This window comes from Ptychodera flava, chromosome 20 (genome assembly GCF_041260155.1).
Source record: "Ptychodera flava strain L36383 chromosome 20, AS_Pfla_20210202, whole genome shotgun sequence".
NCBI classification, from domain to species: Eukaryota; Metazoa; Hemichordata; class Enteropneusta; family Ptychoderidae; genus Ptychodera; species Ptychodera flava.
In genome coordinates, this window is record NC_091947.1 from 4015140 (window position 1) to 4033379 (window position 18240).

Consider the following 18240-nt stretch of genomic DNA (forward strand, 5'->3'; position numbering starts at 1 on the left):
AATTGATGACGTTCTGGGTTATCTGTGGAAAATCGGCTACAGAAACTTTTCAATGTCTTCAATTAACAACAAAAAGTGGCGCGCTGGTGGATTTATCGTCAACCCAACAACGGAATCTCAAAACCGCCTGCGAAAATGTTTCGGAGGAACCCGCCTGCTCAAATTTCAAGCAAGCTTATTCCAAGAAAACTGTTATACTTAGATTGTTGATGAGTTCTGCCGGACAGACGTAACTTTGAAAGCAGATGTCTGACAGACATTTTGAAGACAGCCCACAGATTTATAATGAAAACATGGGAGCTAAATGCATTTTGCGACGCTGAACGTTTGAATCACCACTCTCCAATCATGTCACTTCATGCATCTAAATCAATGTAAAACAAGCAGTAAGGTACGAACAATTAAAACTTAGAGGGATAGTCATACTGATCATACAAAATGTTTTCCTGTACTAAGATTTAACATGTTCACTCCGGATTTGGTAAATCAAATTCGCACTTTTCATCAACATTCAAAACAAGTAGATTTTAGAATAGTATTTATTCACCAGATTTCTCCTTATTTTGACCAACAAAGATCTGAGGCTGCGTTCACAAAAGACGGTGAGGGGGGAGGGCTGGAGGAATTCAAGTGGGATTCGAATATTTTGAGGGTAGTAGAGGGGGGACTTGCAAGTTTTGCTCTATCTATAGGGGTACCCTACAGGTTTTGGTTCCCTTTTACTTTGTACATTTTCCGATTCAAAGGTTTGGTAGGTAATTCAATGAATAGTAAATAAAATTTTAATGTCATCCAATTCTTCTAAAAGTTTGTAATATTAAACAAAACCCAGAAGAATTTTCTTACACTTCATGACTTTTATTTTGAAAAAAATCTATTTTTTTCCGTAAATAACAAACAAACATGTGCCTAATAGGGACAGAAGCTGCAACTGTTGATAATTTTTTTCAATATTTGTATGCCATATATCAAATACAGTTTCTTGCTGTCTCCCCAAAGCATTCTGAAACACAATATTTAGGCTGTCGACAAAGCCTGTATATATAAATGTGTATTTGGTGATAATTGAATTAGAGTCCAGACTGAAGGTCATTTAATTGTCAATTATACAAATGCACGGTACACATACACAGCTGTGCTGGCATGGCAAGCTGAATACTGGACAGTTAAACAAGAAGGCAATTGTATAAACTGAACAAAAACATTGTCAAAATTATCAAAGTAAATACAGCTGCCTTGCTACGGTAGTGTCACTGTCACTGAATATCGGCAGTGGCAGATATAGCTCTGACTCTGATGGAGTTGTAGAAATGTTTTGACCAAATGACGCTCATGACAGTGAAATATACTTTCACACAATGCAAGATCAAGCCTGAGAGCAACACATGGAAGACCAGGAGACTTAAAAGTATCAAGAATTTTTGAATTCTGGTTTATAAGAATAACCAAATATTAAAGAAAAAATATGGGTATGTAGATGTATTTTGTACCAAATTTGCCATTATTACACCGAACAATTCAGAGATCAAAACGTTTATTTTATGGAATATTTTAACCTTCCAGTATTGTCAATTTTGAGCAGCATCTAAGTCATATATGTCTTGTACTTTTAGGTAGGTCACTGTGATCGGTTTTTCACAATTTGGCAATATGTAGCCAAGAATTCTCAATTTGCATACTTGTTCATGATCATCATGTTGTATGCTCGTAATATGTGCTATTGACTTGGTCAGAGTTGGATTAACTAAAATCAACTGAGACTGATTAATCCAAACAGTCCACTGATGCATTTAAAAATTAATAAATGTGAGTCTTGCCATCGGAATATGGCTCTACCAACTGCTAATAACAGGTAGTATCGAACATCTGCGAGCAAAACTGCTCAATATATTTATTTTTACTTTGCGTGCGTCCCTAATATAGATATGCGGCTACTACAGGAGGACTTAAAAAAGTTTGATCATATAGAGAGTATCTAGGAGGATTTAAAAAACCACAGTCCCTCTATCCACGGATAGAGGGACTGTGGAAAAACATACGATTTCAAATACGATTCCTTAAGGCCCCCATCCCACCCGTTATTTGTGAGCGCAGCGTAACAGTCCATCCCTAACAATCTCAACCAACTCCTTTGATCATTCAAATGACCTAGTTACACATTTTGAAATTTGTAACGAGATTTTACATTTCCGGGAGAGTGCAGTTGTCGTGCCAAATTTCGAATCGCAATTTTTGTCATCTACTGGAACAATACATATTCTTTACTCTATCTATATACTGCTTTCTTTTTTGTACTAAATATTAAACCTGTCCGGTTAAATATTCAGTGTTGATCAAATAAAGCAAAAATTCAATATATATATATATATATATATATATATATATATATATATATATATATATATATATATATATATATATATATATATATATATATATATATGTGTGTGTGTGTGTGTGTGTGTGTGTGTGTATTATACGTATACATACTTTCATAGAGACCGAGAAGAAGGGAGTGTTTAACAAGTAAATAGGAGCCTCCTTAGCCCATACAATTTTTAAATATTCACGGAATATTGTCTATGATCATAATTGAAAGGAAAAAGAATAAAACTTTCAAAGATCGAGAAGATGCAATGTAAATCTCGCAGTTGCGTGACACCAATTTCCTTTAAAAAACGGAGCTGATCGTGTCAATGACTTCTTTCGACAACAGCACTGCTATTGCACGGAGAGAACATTTATTATGTTTAGAAAACTTGGGAACTTTATGTTTTAAAGAACAGGGAGATTGACCCAAACTAAATCGTGCCTGATTTTCCAGGTTTACCCTACTTCATATAGTTTTTTTTCTGTTGTCACGAAATAAGAGCTCGGTAAGGATTCGTTGTGATAGACTGATTCCAGTAGTAAATTGGCAGGGAAATAGCAGAACTGACGGCATAGGTGGGTGAGTGTACACCAATATCAAGGATGATGCGTCATCGGAAACATATTTCCACCAAATTTTTGAAGCGTCATGTCAAAGTTTTATCGGCATCAGGATAACAGCTGTCGTCATTCAATACTTGCATGGGTGAAGATGATAGAAATGGCTATGTACTGTTTTTCTATATAATAGTTTGTGGCGGTGATAACGTTCTTCTTGGCATTACCCACACAGGTAATGGTCATGTAAAGTAGATATGGACTTCTGTAACGTATGGGTAGTTGCATGATAGCACCACTGTAGTCAATACAAAGCACCGAGTCCTTTGCTGTTTCTGTGGCAATCTACATCTGAACAAAGTTAGCAACATTACAGTGCGAGCCTGGCGGATGTAGATACCATTCACGAGTGTCAGAATGATTGTACTGAAGAAATGCGATATGCCGGAGTTTTCTACATGACATGTAAGGGACTTGTTAGTTTCTTCGGCCTGGTGGAGGCGGTGCATTACTTTTGTCAAAAAGTGGTTGATCCCACTATTCCAACTTCCAACTTTTCCAAATTTCTTAAACAGGGTTACCCTCCCCGTGCGACATGTATATATATATATATATATATATATATATATATATATATATATATATATATATATATATATATATATATATATATATATATATATATATATATATATATATATATATCCATACATATATATATATATATATATATATATATATATATATATATATATATATATATATATATATATATATATATGGGTTTTAATGAAATTGTTAAAATATTGTAAGATAGGAATTTCAAAGTCTTTATTTTAAAATTTGAATATAGTATTTTGAATGAGCTCGGAATGCATTTCACGCTTTCTGTGCATAACCAGATGTCCTACAGAATTAAATGTCTGATATATTAAAGTTAGGCACCAGTAAGGCACACCGAAAAATAAGCTTATGTCTGATATATTTACGTTATACGCCCAAAGGGCGCTCCAAAAATGCAACTGGATGATGAAATTCGTGGCTGGCACGATGCTTTTCTAGGCAAGTGTGAGCCCATGTCGAAATCTAAAACACATTGACCCCCGCCCCCTATTGGCCATTTCAAAAACATGACCATTACCCAAAATCCAAAACAGAGGTAACCCCCATGAATCCACCACCCCCAGGCCGAAGAAACTGACGAGTCCCTAATGAGTCAACGGCCTTCCTCAAAAAGTAAGCTCTGGGCACGGTAGCGAGGTCACTGAACGCTATCCAAAATGTACCAGGGGAAAGTATAACGCGTTCCCATACGTATATGCGTACACCATCTTCAGAAAAAACTAGCAGGACGTGCAATCAGCCAGCTCTGCGTATCCCGAGGGGATTATTTTCATGCGGGGATGGGGATGCCGCACAAGTTGAAAACATCTACCAAAGTATAATATACAGATATGACTCATTGTTAGGGATTTGCTTGACAATATTTGGGAAATTTTTCCTAAAGCTTTAGGAAAACCTTTAAATACAACAGAATAAAGGTGAAAATTTCCCAAATATTGTCAAGCAAATCCCTAACAATGGATGTTGTTAGGGATGTTTTTCGTGAAAAAGTGACCAATTTTTGCAGCACACACTCGTACACCTTTTCAATGGGAGTATTGCCCTGGGCTGCAAATGCTTATATTTTTACGTTCATTATTCTGTGCCTTGATTTTACTTGTCAATAAACCCTACATCATAACAACTTAAAAAGATCACTCTTTCCAATCATGCTGTATTCAAAGCCGAGTCACGTAGCGATTATCATTACGCCACTCATGAATATTCATATAGACAGTATAAATAGTCCTAAGACAATAGGTATCATGGTCACTCGCTAACAACGGAGCTCTGGGCCGGTGCAGCATGGATTCTCGCTCTGTCTCAGATGCAGCCAAATCGTTCGTCGCAGCGCACGGTCGCTCCACCAGCGGTTCTAGTGTTCCTGCACCCGTTCAACCTGATGGTGCAGGCCCGTCCAAGTCTACTGCATCCACTCCTGGGACGGCTTCTGCCTCCAGCCTCTTCAGGTAGCTTCACCTGCAGCAGAGATCTCGGTCAAGTGAGTATTTTTCCTTTTTTAGCTCTTTGTCGGCCGTGGAACTCCCTCTTCCCTGTTCCTTTTTCTTCTTTTTGGCTTTCGTTCGTTTCTGTTGGCCTTTGTGTCGCTGTTCCCGTGCCGTGTCGGTTTTCCTTTTTTCGTCGTTTCCCTCGCCCCTTTCGGGTTCCTTTTCTTTCTCTTCGTTGCGTTTCGTTCCACGGCTGGTCTTCCTGCCCTCCCTCTTCTCGCGTTTTTGTCTTCTTTCGCAGGTGCAACACGTGTCTGAAACAATGGGGAACAAGTGTGGCTCGTGTGCTGTCCCCTTGCTTGGTTCTGTCGACGGTCTTTCTTTCCCTTTCCTTTCTCCCTTTTTCTATAGTAAAAGTATAGTATTTGACTGTATTGAGACGGCTGCTACATGGTCTAGAGAATTTTTCCGCGGTGAGGACACCTAAGTACAGTGAGGTACGCAGGTAAGTGGTGGCCGAGGGATACCAGAGCGATGAGGCTTCTGGCGCGTGAGAAGCGATGTGGCTCCTGGTTTGTGAGAAGCGATGAGGCTTCTGTTTGTCAGAAGCGATGAGGCTTCTGGTTTGTGAGAAGCGATGAGGCTTCTGTTTGTCAGAAGCGATGAGGTGTATTCTTTGTGAGAAGCGACGAGGCTTCTGCTTTGCGAGAGTCAATCAGGCTTTGATTAAAAAAAAAAAAATTGAGAAAAGTTATGAAGCATTTGTCAACAGCTTGAGCACTGTTCCGCAGTGACGTTGTCTTGAGTTTGAAAGTCACAGTGGTCTCACAGGTGGAAAAAAAAGGAAAAAGAATAGAATTATACCTATTGTATTGAAGGCGTTTCCAGTCTTGAGATCCTGTCTTGTGAAGGTATTTGAGCTATCGTCTCACACACATGTTGTGCGTCCTTACAGGTGCCTGCCCAGGATACTTTGCAACAGCTGCTGCATAAGGTGGAAAAGTTGCAGCAAGCAGCGGACTCTGCCAATGTGGATGAGGCCCTCCAGAAGGTCATGGACCTGGCACACCTGTCGGCGACCCGTTACCAGATTATTAACGCCCTCAGAGTGCTCGTGGATAGGGCTACAGCAGCGAACCACCAGAAGCTGAACCGGTTCCGTGCGGTTTTATCCCAATTTGAAGCAAACGAGTTTGGGCGGGACGCGGGAAAACTGATAGTGCTCCTTCTGGGCAACAAAGAGGGGGAGGAAATAGCCTCAAAAGTCGGAAAATTCCTAAAGCATACGAGGGAATCCGCCCGTCCATATCCAAGCCCTCGCCAACGGGGCTTTCGGCAACAGAAACCAGACGTCAAGTGCTATGTTTGTGGAAATCTTGGCCATGTTGCCAGAGACTGCCCTGACAAAAAGCTATGAAATAAATATACATAATGTGACCCTTGGAATGATCTGACATCGGACTTGACCTTGATTTAAATTTGATGTATTTAAGTTATTCCATTTATCTTGTGTGTAGTATATATTTGCAGAAAGTTAAAAAAAAATATATATATATATAAAAATAAATATGAACGTGGCATACGAAGTTTAAAATAAAAGTTGTCAGTTTTCTTGGGAAATTTTACATTCTTTGTATATTCCCCTCAAATATTGATTAAAAAAAAAAAATCTTGTTTTAATCACCCCTACTCCTGGACAGGGGGGCCTCCTAGAGCCCTCCGCCTCTCAGGCGGCCTGCCTTTCGCATGGTCCTGTCCGGGGTGCCTCCTTTTTTTTACCACTGGGCTGTTTCTAAGTTTTGATGTTAGTGTTTGACCTTGGTTCTTTCTCCAGATCTCCCACCCATGGGAATTTGATTCCGACGACAATATTAAAGGCTCAGCCCAGAGTTTGTTTTGGATGGGTTACGCTAGGGGGCACCCCCGGAGAGGCACTGCATGACGAGGTTTTCGACGACCTACAGTTGGTAGCCAGAGGTTTAGTAAAGAGAGCCCCGACCAGTCTATCTTTTAGAAATCCAGACGAGTTTGTAGCAGGAGAATTGCATCAGCATCTTAATGTATGGGAAAAGCTAACGGCCGACTCTCTCAACGGGAAACTGGTAATGAACTGGTTGACTGATGGCGTCTCAGTATCCGAATACTTACAGCACTTCAGCGGGACATTTAAAGGGAAAACTTACAACCACGATGCTCCACCTCCATGTGTATTTCAAAATTATCCTAACAGTAGTGATTTCTCATCATTTATTGGAAAAACAATCAATGAACGTTTGGTAATGGGGGCCATTTCTATATGGGGTAACGTCGAACGTGATCGTCCCCCTCTTATCGTCATGCCCATTGTTGTCGAACCAAAAAAACCCAGGATGTGTATAGACATGCGTTATATTAACCTTTGGATGCGGGATATGCCGTTTAAGCTTGACAAACTTGTCGAGGTTAGTAGATATCTGCAAAAGGGCGATTACCATTACAAATGTGACGATAAGAGTGGCTACGACCATGTTTTAATAGCAAAACAAGACCGTACTTATTTCGGTTTCCAATGGGCGGGTGTGTGGTACGTATGTAACACCTTGCCCTTTGGATGGAAGCTTTCTGGATATGTATACCATACGATTGGTTATGAAATCACAAATTACGCGCGTAGGTTGGGGGTCCCTTGCATTCAGTATATCGACGACCGTCATGGAGGGCCTTTGCAGTTGTCATCTATATGTAATGTGCCGCAAGAAAATTGTACCCCTCTACAACTTGCGCAATCAGCCGCGTATATATTGTTTGCATTGTGTGTATTGGCCGGTTATTTCATCGCCTTAAGAAAGAGTGTTCTAAGGCCAGTCACGTCACTTGTTATGCTGGGTTTCAAAGTAGATTCGCTCGCTCAGTCCTTTGCTATTCCCGAGGACAAACAGAATAAGTTTTTACAGCTAACGGAGGACATACTCGATCGACGGGCTGTCCCAGTACAACAAATACAGAAAGTACTCGGAAAATGTAGCTCTTTCTCACTTGCTATCCCGTGTGCCAGGTTGTGCATTCGCCAGTTAGCAGGAGCGATTTCTAAAGCTCAGAAGAAGGCCACCTATTTGATTCCCATTAGGCAAGGCGTGCGCGAAGAGTTGTTGGAATGGCGAGAGTTAGTCACAAGAGTTAGACCATTTAAATGGCTACCCACAAGTCACTCAAATCTCAACTTGTACACTGATGCTAGCTCTTATAAATGGGGGGCAGTACTCCAAGCTAAGGGTGTTCCCCCGTAGAAATCAGTGACATGTGGGAAGAGTCGTGGCAGCATCAGCATATTAATGTCAAGGAGGCAGAGGCACTTCTTCGCGCCCTTATCGCTTTAAAGGACAAGTTACACAATATCAGGCTGGACGTGAGTGTAGACTCTATGGTTTTGGTACACTCTTGGAATAGCGGGTTCCCGGGCTCAAAAGCAGAAAAACTCAACAAGATTCTTAAAGATGTTTTTTACCACTGCGTCGAGCAAATTTGCATATAATGCTGTCCCACGTTGGGTCAGTCGACAACATCGCAGACAAACCCTCTCGACAGCTGAGTCAAAATGATGTTACTGTGACAAAATCAATTTGGCAAAAAATCCAAGCCGAATACGGGCCTCACGACATAGATGCAATGGCCACCGAATCAAACGCGAAATTAGAGCGTTTCATATCCCCTTACCCGCAACCAAGATGCGAGGGTGTGAATTTCTTTTCTCACGACTTCAATAAGCGAGACAATCTATACATTTTCCCTCCTCTCCCTATCCAGTCGCTCGTTATCGAGCATGTGGTTAAAGAGAAGCTACGAGCCACGGTCATCCTCCAATTTGAGAAATCAACGCCGCCATGTTGGCCTTTGGTGAAAAAACATAGCTCAGTTTGTACCCAGATAGCCGCGGCCGGTGAAACGAATGTTATTATGTTTCCATCGCACTTAGGATACGTCAATGCGCAAACGTCTGGTCCTCTTTTCATCGCCCAATTTAATATCCGCACCAACGAGTAGACAAAATAAAAAAAAAAAAAATTGTAGGGTTAATCACTTGCAGATCAGAAATAATAGGCTAATATATATATATATCTATAGTTGTATATATTAAAAAAATAGTACATTTGACATTAGTGTGTCAAACTTTATACGTTGACAAAAACTAAACAACCCCTCCCCCCCAAAAAAAAAAAAAAATTTAAAAAAAAACAACAAAAAAAAAAATATAGGTCTGCTGATAGCTGCTGGTATATTTCCCGTTGTATTTTTTCAGAGTTGCTGGTTATGCGGTGCGCCACCCCCTGGCAACTGTTCGCCTTCCGACGACTCGAAATGCCACGTGTGCTCCACTGAAAGAATTCGTAAAGAGAAGCAACAAATTTCAGTAGCACAAGCCCGTCTGGACCTTACAGAGGTTGACGCCCGTATCCACCATTTGCTGGGCGACAAGTCTGCATATGACACACAAAAAGACAGATTGGTTCAGCAGCTAGAGGCTTTCTTAAAATTATTGCCGGTTCCTAAAGATTTGACCCAAGCCTCTCCCCAAGACATAGTTAGATTTCTGGTCTTCAAGGACTCTGTAGACTCGACGCACGGTCTCAAGTGCACGAAGCAAACTGCCGATTTCTTGAGTTTCTGGTAGTAGTCGCTCGGTTTGCTCGTGCCCAAAACGCTTACGTCTAGGAACAATCAAGAATGCAGTGGCAAAATTAAGTTCCTTTTACTCCGCCATGCAAATGGTCGGTATCACAGCGAGTAACCCGGCGGTATCTGTAATGGTAGACAGGTATATAAAAAAATCCGGGGAAGAGCAAGCAAAGGCCCAAGTCACGCCGAAACAAGCTAAGCCTCTATTCGTTAACAAAATTAGAGTTTTCCTAGACCATATTTTGAGCAAGATCGCATCCTCCGGAGCGCCCATAGAAACGTACATCTACGCTAGAGATATAACTGTGTTCAAAATGTTAATGATGTCGGGCGACAGAGCAGGGGACCTGGGACAGATCAAAACCCAAGAAATATTTCGATTAGCGGACGGTACTGGTCTCGTATTCAACCACACATTTGGAAAAACGCTGAGAGGGGAACACTCAAATATGTTTATCATTAAAAAGTGCCACGATAAATTGCTCTGTGCAGTTACAGCCATAGAGGAATATGTAAAACTGGCGGATAAAATAGGACTCGATCTGTCGCTTGGGTATCTTTTCCGCCCCACCTCCCCAAGTGGAAGAATCGAATGCAAACCGCTCACATCACAGGCAATATACTCCCGATTAAAGTATTATTTGCACGAGTTGAACCTCGATGACGGGGAAACCCCACATAGTTTCAGGAGTGCTTGCGCTATTATGTTGACGCTGGCCGGTCTACGATCAGTGAGGTAATGTCACATGTGGGCTGGAGGTCGGAAAGATCCCCTAATCTTTACATGCAGTTGCACAAGTCAGCAAAGGCAGAGGCTCCCGCATCTAGATTAGTGGAGCAATAGCCAACCAGCCCATTTGACGCGTGAGTATGAAGCTTTGGAAAGAATGGTTGCCTCCAGTCGACCGGCTTTCCCCTTTAAGCGGTAGATAAGTCACCTTGCTAGCGGTTCATATAAGATGTGTACCACCTCCGTACGCATATATTTATTTACAAATAAATATTACGTATGGTGCGCTCATGTATTAAATAAAATATTAATAGTAGTGATAATATGCACATGTATCTACTATGTTTCTTTGAGGATATGTATTAAAGACACTAACTGTATATTGTCTCTTGGAGTGGCCTCTTATTCAGTGTCTACTATTTTAGGAGAGCAGAAACTTGGAGGAATGGAGGTATGGGTGGCTTTACTATAGTAAAAGACTAGATAGCGGAGCTAAGGTGGCAGCAATAAAGATATCTCGATCCCAATCCTTAATACAATAGGCTATATCATTGAGCGAAGTGATGAGGCTTTAAATATGTTAATATTCAAAGCCGAGTCACGTAGCGATTATCATTACGCCACTCATGAATATTCATATAGACAGTATAAATAGTCCTAAGACAATAGGTATCATGGTCACTCGCTAACAACGGAGGTGGCGGGTCGGATGAAGTATGTACAGACTTAGGTGACGGGGCGCTGGTGTGTTTTCTCGAGCCCACCCGCCCACCCTATTTTAGGAGATCACTCGCTCAATGTACAGCCGCAAAACAGATATCTCGATCCCAATCCTTAATACAATAGGCTATATCATTGAGCGAAGTGATGAGGCTTTAAATATGTTAACATTTAATACGGTACTTCCACAACGCATGCAGGACTTACACCACAGAGACATGTTTTCGAACACTTACCTAGACACCTGTGTTTTAAAAGACCCCCCAGCTCCCTCTGCTACAAAGGTCCGTCCCTAATTGAATATCTATCAATATATAAACAATTAAAATGCCAAAGTGGGCTCAAAATCCTCGATGTGATAAGGTTTATATTCGTTGTTGGTCCTCGAATCTACCTACAATATGATAAATTTATAGATAGCTTTTCACAAGTTTCAGTTTTGAAAAATCAAATCTTCGGCAAAGGAATACATTTATCTGTAAACTGGCAGATTCGTTGAGGAAGGATGCCTGAAAAATATGCTCTGCTTTGACCTTTGGCCTTTCTGTTTCCAAAAATAGCACGATTATTCAAGGCTGTCACCAGTTTCGTGCCAGGATAGTCGGGTTGTGTGGGGTGCTAAAAATAAAAACAAATAATCACGCATTCGTTGACATATACAAAATAAACTTGGCTGAATACACCATCTTGCAGGAGATCCGCCGGAACACTACCCACGATCGTGGCGGGTAATCTGTAAACCACTCTCCAGCACTTGCAGTCGCCGCTGGTACTCGAAGTCCATATATGGAGAGAGTGTATGCAAATTTTCCCTCTGAAGTTAAATTCTCGGAACCAATCGAAGTACTCTCGACTATTTTCGACTCGAAAGGGGAAACCCCGTCACAGCCAGGCAACACGACCGGACGTTAATAGTAGCATATAAGCCACCAATGGCTGCCAAAGAGCATCAGACGCTTGTTGATCAGCTATTAAACAATACTAAAAGTACATCATTCAGATCTCTTATATCAAACCAACTGATATCAAACCAACTTGCATCAACGATAATTGGCAATAGTTTGGAGACAAACATGGCAACTTCAAGACAACTTAAAAACTTTTCAAAAGTCGGTGAGTACAAAAAGTGAAAATTGTTCATATAACTTTGCTGTTAGGTAACTTTTGCATGACAGATTTGCTGTTATATTTACAGCTTGTGAAAAGATTGACATTAATATTCCTTGTTCTATTTGTCAACAGCACTAACTACATTATTGGTCATGCTTGCAAAAGTCATCGAGGCAGCACCAACGACAACTGATCCAACGGCATTGGTAGTAGATGATTTTACAATTTTGATCAACAGATTTAAGCATTTATCCAATGATACTGATGAAATATACGACAATTTTGTAAGTATAACATAAGAGGTTGCTTTGGGGCTCGGTTTGGTGATTCGCAAGTAACGGTGGTTTGCTAACCTTTGGTTACGCAGTATAAAAAATAACAGTGAACGTTTCTTGAATTATTTAGAAAGATACTCATGAGCGCATTTTCAACACCTTCATAGCGAACTTTGTAAAAAGTTTTCTTGTATCAAAATTGGCATTGCACATATACACACCGTGTTTTGTCCAAAATCAAGTTTTTACAAAGGTCCACTCAATTTTCATTAATTTGTTAACCAAATACCATATTTTGGTTTTCTTCATCTTTTAGCATGACAAGCAGTCATAAGATGGGGAGTTTTACACGTTTCAAAAGAAATGAACTTCACTCTGGCCGGGTCAAATTTTCTGAAATTTTTATGTTGTGTCTTTAAATGCCTAACAACAACATGATGGCTGACATATTCTTTCTCAGATAGTGCAGTTAAGTAACAGGATAGTGCTATAAATTGCCCTAATTGATAGCTGTATAGCTTCCATTGTTGAACTCACTTCGTCTTTAAGTTACTGTATAATTTAGGGATTGATTTCGTCTTGTAAAGTTGTAGACAGATGTCAACAGTATTACATTTTATCGGACTCGAACGTAGCACAGATGCTACCAGAGAGCCTACAGCCATACATATATGGTGTTGTAAGAAGTAACTTTAGAATCGCTTGATGACGCCAGCATTGACAAAAGAGGAATTACTAGTACTCTACTAGCAGTGACCCTACCGAATGATGTATTCGTTATAATTGCTTGGTGTCTAAATGTGTGAATGTACGGTCGATTCGCCGTCATCGACAAATTATTTCGCTGAAACGGACACTGTAGAAAGTGATATTGCGCGGGTTTAACATGAATATCAGTCAATGGGGAACTCTAATAAGAGTTAGATGTATTTGTTACATGAACACTGTAAAATAACCGATAATGTGCTTTCTTTATTACAGAAAGACATCCGTCTTGATGACCAGTATACAATGAACGATCTGTACACTTTAACCTTTGAAGGTCTACCAAAGCCTATGCCTCGGTTCCGTACATTTCCCATGGAGGTAAGAAAGTGCAATTAATTACTTTTTCATCAGTTTTTCAACTTGTGAGAAAACATAAACCAATTTCGATAAAGAAAACTAGCTTTACATTACTCTCAGTGATACAAATGTGTATTTTCTATTTTTATCAACAGACAAAGGATGTATTAGTCCTCCACAGAAATAACCTTCAAGCATTTGAATATTTTGTTGAAGTCATGTACAAAGATGAACTAGTTCATGAATCTAACGGACTCACACATCCTTTTAGTGAAGATTTTCTCAACCTACTTGAACATCTGCACAAGGTCATCCTTAAACTCAATTCAATGGTATGTATGATTTTAAAACCTGACAAAGTCACCCTTGCACCTTCTTGCAGTTCACCTTCACCTTCTTGCAGTTCTACATGTGACATTCGCTAACAAGTATGTGAAATGTGTGTCTGTGATATTCTTAAAATTCTGCTCGCTTTAAAAATGAGAAAGAAATTAAGATAGTAAACATATTTCAGCTGAGTTCTGGGATATATGGAAAATTCTGGACCTGTTTCGAGAAGGTGAGAATAATGACAAACACATCGAAAATTACTGCTGAGTTGAATCTAACTTCAATTCATTTTCATCTTCTCAAATTTCACAGCTGCATGCCCTCGACCATACTGATAGTCCAGACATTCAGAAGGACATTTCTGGAACCAATATTCTGAACTCGCCTGACATTCGCGACACGAGACATGCCATAGTTCTTAACCGACTATCCGACTACTTACCAAGTGCAAGGCAAGATATTGAAGTGCTAAAAAGGAGATGTGTTGACTAAACAACCAATTTTTGTGAGAGTTTGGATTTAGGTCCGGAATCAAACAACTAAGTTTTTGGTGTGACTGTGAATTTTGGTCTTTACCAAACGATCTGAGTTTTATACACTTAATTTCTTTTTTTCTTTCCTCCTCGCCGGTAATGGCTAACGTGTTTACTTAAAATCAATCAGCAACATCTGACATTAACAGGGTATATTTCATATTTATTTTAAACAATATCTTTGTCAAGGTAGCATGACACGATGTCTCCACAGGAATGGGTCATTTTCAAATACAAAATTAGTCTCTACACATTAGGCACACCATGAAAATATCTGTTTCTTAATATGTGTAGAACTGATCTGAGAACCTCACGCAAAACAAGATAACCCGTTCCTTAAAATTTCATGATGGGCCAGTTTGATCATAGAAATACTCTTGATTTCTAACATTATTATGGAGAAATTTAGTCAGGAAATAAATTGATATGAGATGCTACCTTATTTTAAAACAAACAACCTGAAATAGTTTCAATCACTCCACTTATTAATGTTACTGATTGGTTGATTATCGTCGCGTGGCAGTCACGTGACCATGGATACAGTCTGGCAATATTTGTCAGATTTTATTACTGTCTGCAATATTTGCACGCACAATCACTAATTATTTGAGTTCACAGCTATTTATCAGAGGCATAGCAAATTTGGTTGTTTCAATGAGCGTAATATATGTTCAGTGTAAATCATTGGAAAACTCACGTCAGTGAAGAATTCTTTTTCTGTATCAGAAAGCGCAACTTTTGTAAACTTATGAGTATGTTTGAGATAAAACTTATCAATAGTTTAATATTGACACAACATTCATGAATGCAACAGCGTTATTTCAACAGCAAACTTTTGTATAAAGTTAATTGTGCATGTATTCATAAGATACATGAAATCTTCTTTATAGAATCGTTTAGTCTTTATGGAAGTTCTTGACACAGTCTTATCTACGTCTTTGAGTTATCATTAACAAGTAATTCTTGACACTGTCTTAACTACGTCATTGAGTTACCATTTACAAGTAATTCTTGACACTGTCTTATCTACGTCATTGAGTTATCATTTTCAAGTATTTCGTGTCAGCTTAATGCATTTCATAAATACTATTTATATTATTTATAAAAAAAATTATTTGTAATTAATTTCAAGTATTTTAAACTTTGTATGCAAAATGTTTATTTTATTGCATTGAAATATTTATGTATAACTTTTACGAGAAGACTGGTTCTTCTGAAGAATAAATTTTACATTTTTCCACTTGACAAAGACAGATTGAAATATTCATGATCAAATTGTTCAGTTTTTATGGAACAACACATTGCTAAAGAGTCCTTGAATTTATGAGTTTTGTTTTGGTGTGTCCGAATAGTTTGGTAGAAGTCAGCACTGGGTGTTCTGTATGTGAGGAAGTAATCACATCATACTGGGTGTCTTCAAAAGTTTCAGTGACATTATCAAAACCGACCCGAACAGGGACCAAATCGACCCATATTGGACCAAGACGATTCAAACTGATTCAGAACAACCCATTAAAGTACACTGAAATAAACGAGCTTAAACGGACGCACCTGTAGACTATCTCGGCAAAAAGCAACACATTACAAACCCTAAGTGATCCAAAATACTTGTCCTCATACTTCGAAACGGGTGTCAAGGAGGACACACACACACACACACACACACACACACACACACACACACACACACACACACACACACACACACATATATATATATATATATATATATATATATATATATATATATATATATATATATATATATATATATATATATATAAGTATAAATATGTCCTCGTGGGAAATTACAGTGCCCAATGCCAAGTGCTGAATGCAATATGAGGATTGCAGGATGCATATATCTATGTATATATGTATGTGTATAAATATATATATATATATATATATATATATATATATATATATATATATATATATATATATATATATATGCATAATTAAGGATGCATTATATATATATATATATATATATATATATATATATATATATATATATATATATATATATATATCATAATTAAGGATGCATTATTGCATAAATACTGTTCCATTTATATCCCATTTATATCCTATAATTAAGCAATAATGCACCCCCTCCCGGCCCATAATGGACGAAAGCAAACTTTGTACGACATAATGTACGAGGCGAAGCCGAGTACATTATGGAGTGCAAAGTTTGCTTGAGTCCATTATGGGCCGGGAGGGGGTGCATTATTGCTATTATTTTATAGTTTTGGCAATGCCAGTGACTTTGTAGTTGTAGAAAACGAATAAAAAAGGAAATTTAAACTGAGTTTGAAGCCAGAGAGCGTCCTTACTCTGCACACATCACATGCACTCCACACTGCACTGCACTGAACACGCACGTTCGGCACAAAAAATGACCAACACTTTCACGGTTCATTTTGAATTGAAAAACGATGTATTTTCGAAGGAAATAAAAAGGAACTGCATCCCTACCGTCTATATCAAACTTGAAACATCACCTTTAAATATCATACCATTCAAAAAGCCGACACGGTGAAATGCCAGAGATGAAGAAAACGGAATGTTCATGCATCGACATCAGTATGATGAGCGAGCTGCATGCCATGGTATCAGCTGATCAATATGATCATTATTATGTCGCTAGTGGTACAGCATTCATTGCAAACCGTTAACGATATCAACAGAGTTCAACATTGTTATTCAAATGTTTATATTTCAATAATAATGGTGTCTATAAATTTAATTTTCGATGACTTCTTGAGAAGAGCTATTTTATTTCGGCGAATGAGAAAACTTGACGTAAACGGGTGCTTGAAAGGTACAGTTGACAAACATACTGGAGGGTTTCCGTACCGTCGCGATATCGAGAACAAGGCAAGGTATTAAAACCCACAGACAAGGAGAAAAAAACGATGAATGAAAGTTGTCACCGATTACTGTCAGTGCATCAGAATTAGGTGGCCGCGATGTTAGATCAACGGAGAGTCCACGGTCATCATGATTGTTGGTAGTAGCTGACGTTGGACCGAGACTTTGAATGGCTCCGTAGTAATTTCCGTAGACACTTCCGGTCAAGGTTGATGACAGCAAGCTGCCGTCGTTGGCCCGTTTACGGCTGGTTCGAGTAGCCTTTCACGCTTGCATCGTTTACATGGCCACTGACATACATAATATGCCATGTGTCAAACTCAGTATCGTCTAGGAGTTTGCAAACGTACTGAGTTCTGTTTCACCTATACGGCAACAAACCATGTTGTAAACAAACGTAGTAGTACAACCAGCGTATCGGACGGGGACTGCATGCTGAGCGCCAGCCAGACAGACAAGTGCATGCGTGAGGACTCAAAAAAATGTGATAAATCGTACAGTAAGACATTATTATCAATATTGTGCACCATTATCTAGATTTATAGTTTTGTGTATTACATGGTTTATCCGATACTTTCCCTCCTTTGAAATGCGCAGTCCTTTTTTCGTTTTCAAAAGAAAAACTTGCTCGCTGTGGTGCCGCAATGCTGAATAATGGAATACATTATCAGTAATAATGTATGGATATGACGTCACAAAATTCACTGGTATTGACAAAGCTATAATATAATTAAAAATGAGACAGTGCGATTACAACTCTTCCAATGGCAATGACCTAAATGGGGTCTCACAAGTTGTTGTCAGTACGGCTTTCAACAGCTTCCATAGCCGTACAACTTCAAGCTCAAACGTTTGGTTTGGTTTGGTTTCGATTCCCCTATACGTCCCCAAATCTTTTTAAATCCCCCAACATACTCTTGATATTTTCAAATCCTCGCTTAAAATTTGCCCCCCCCCCCCGAGAC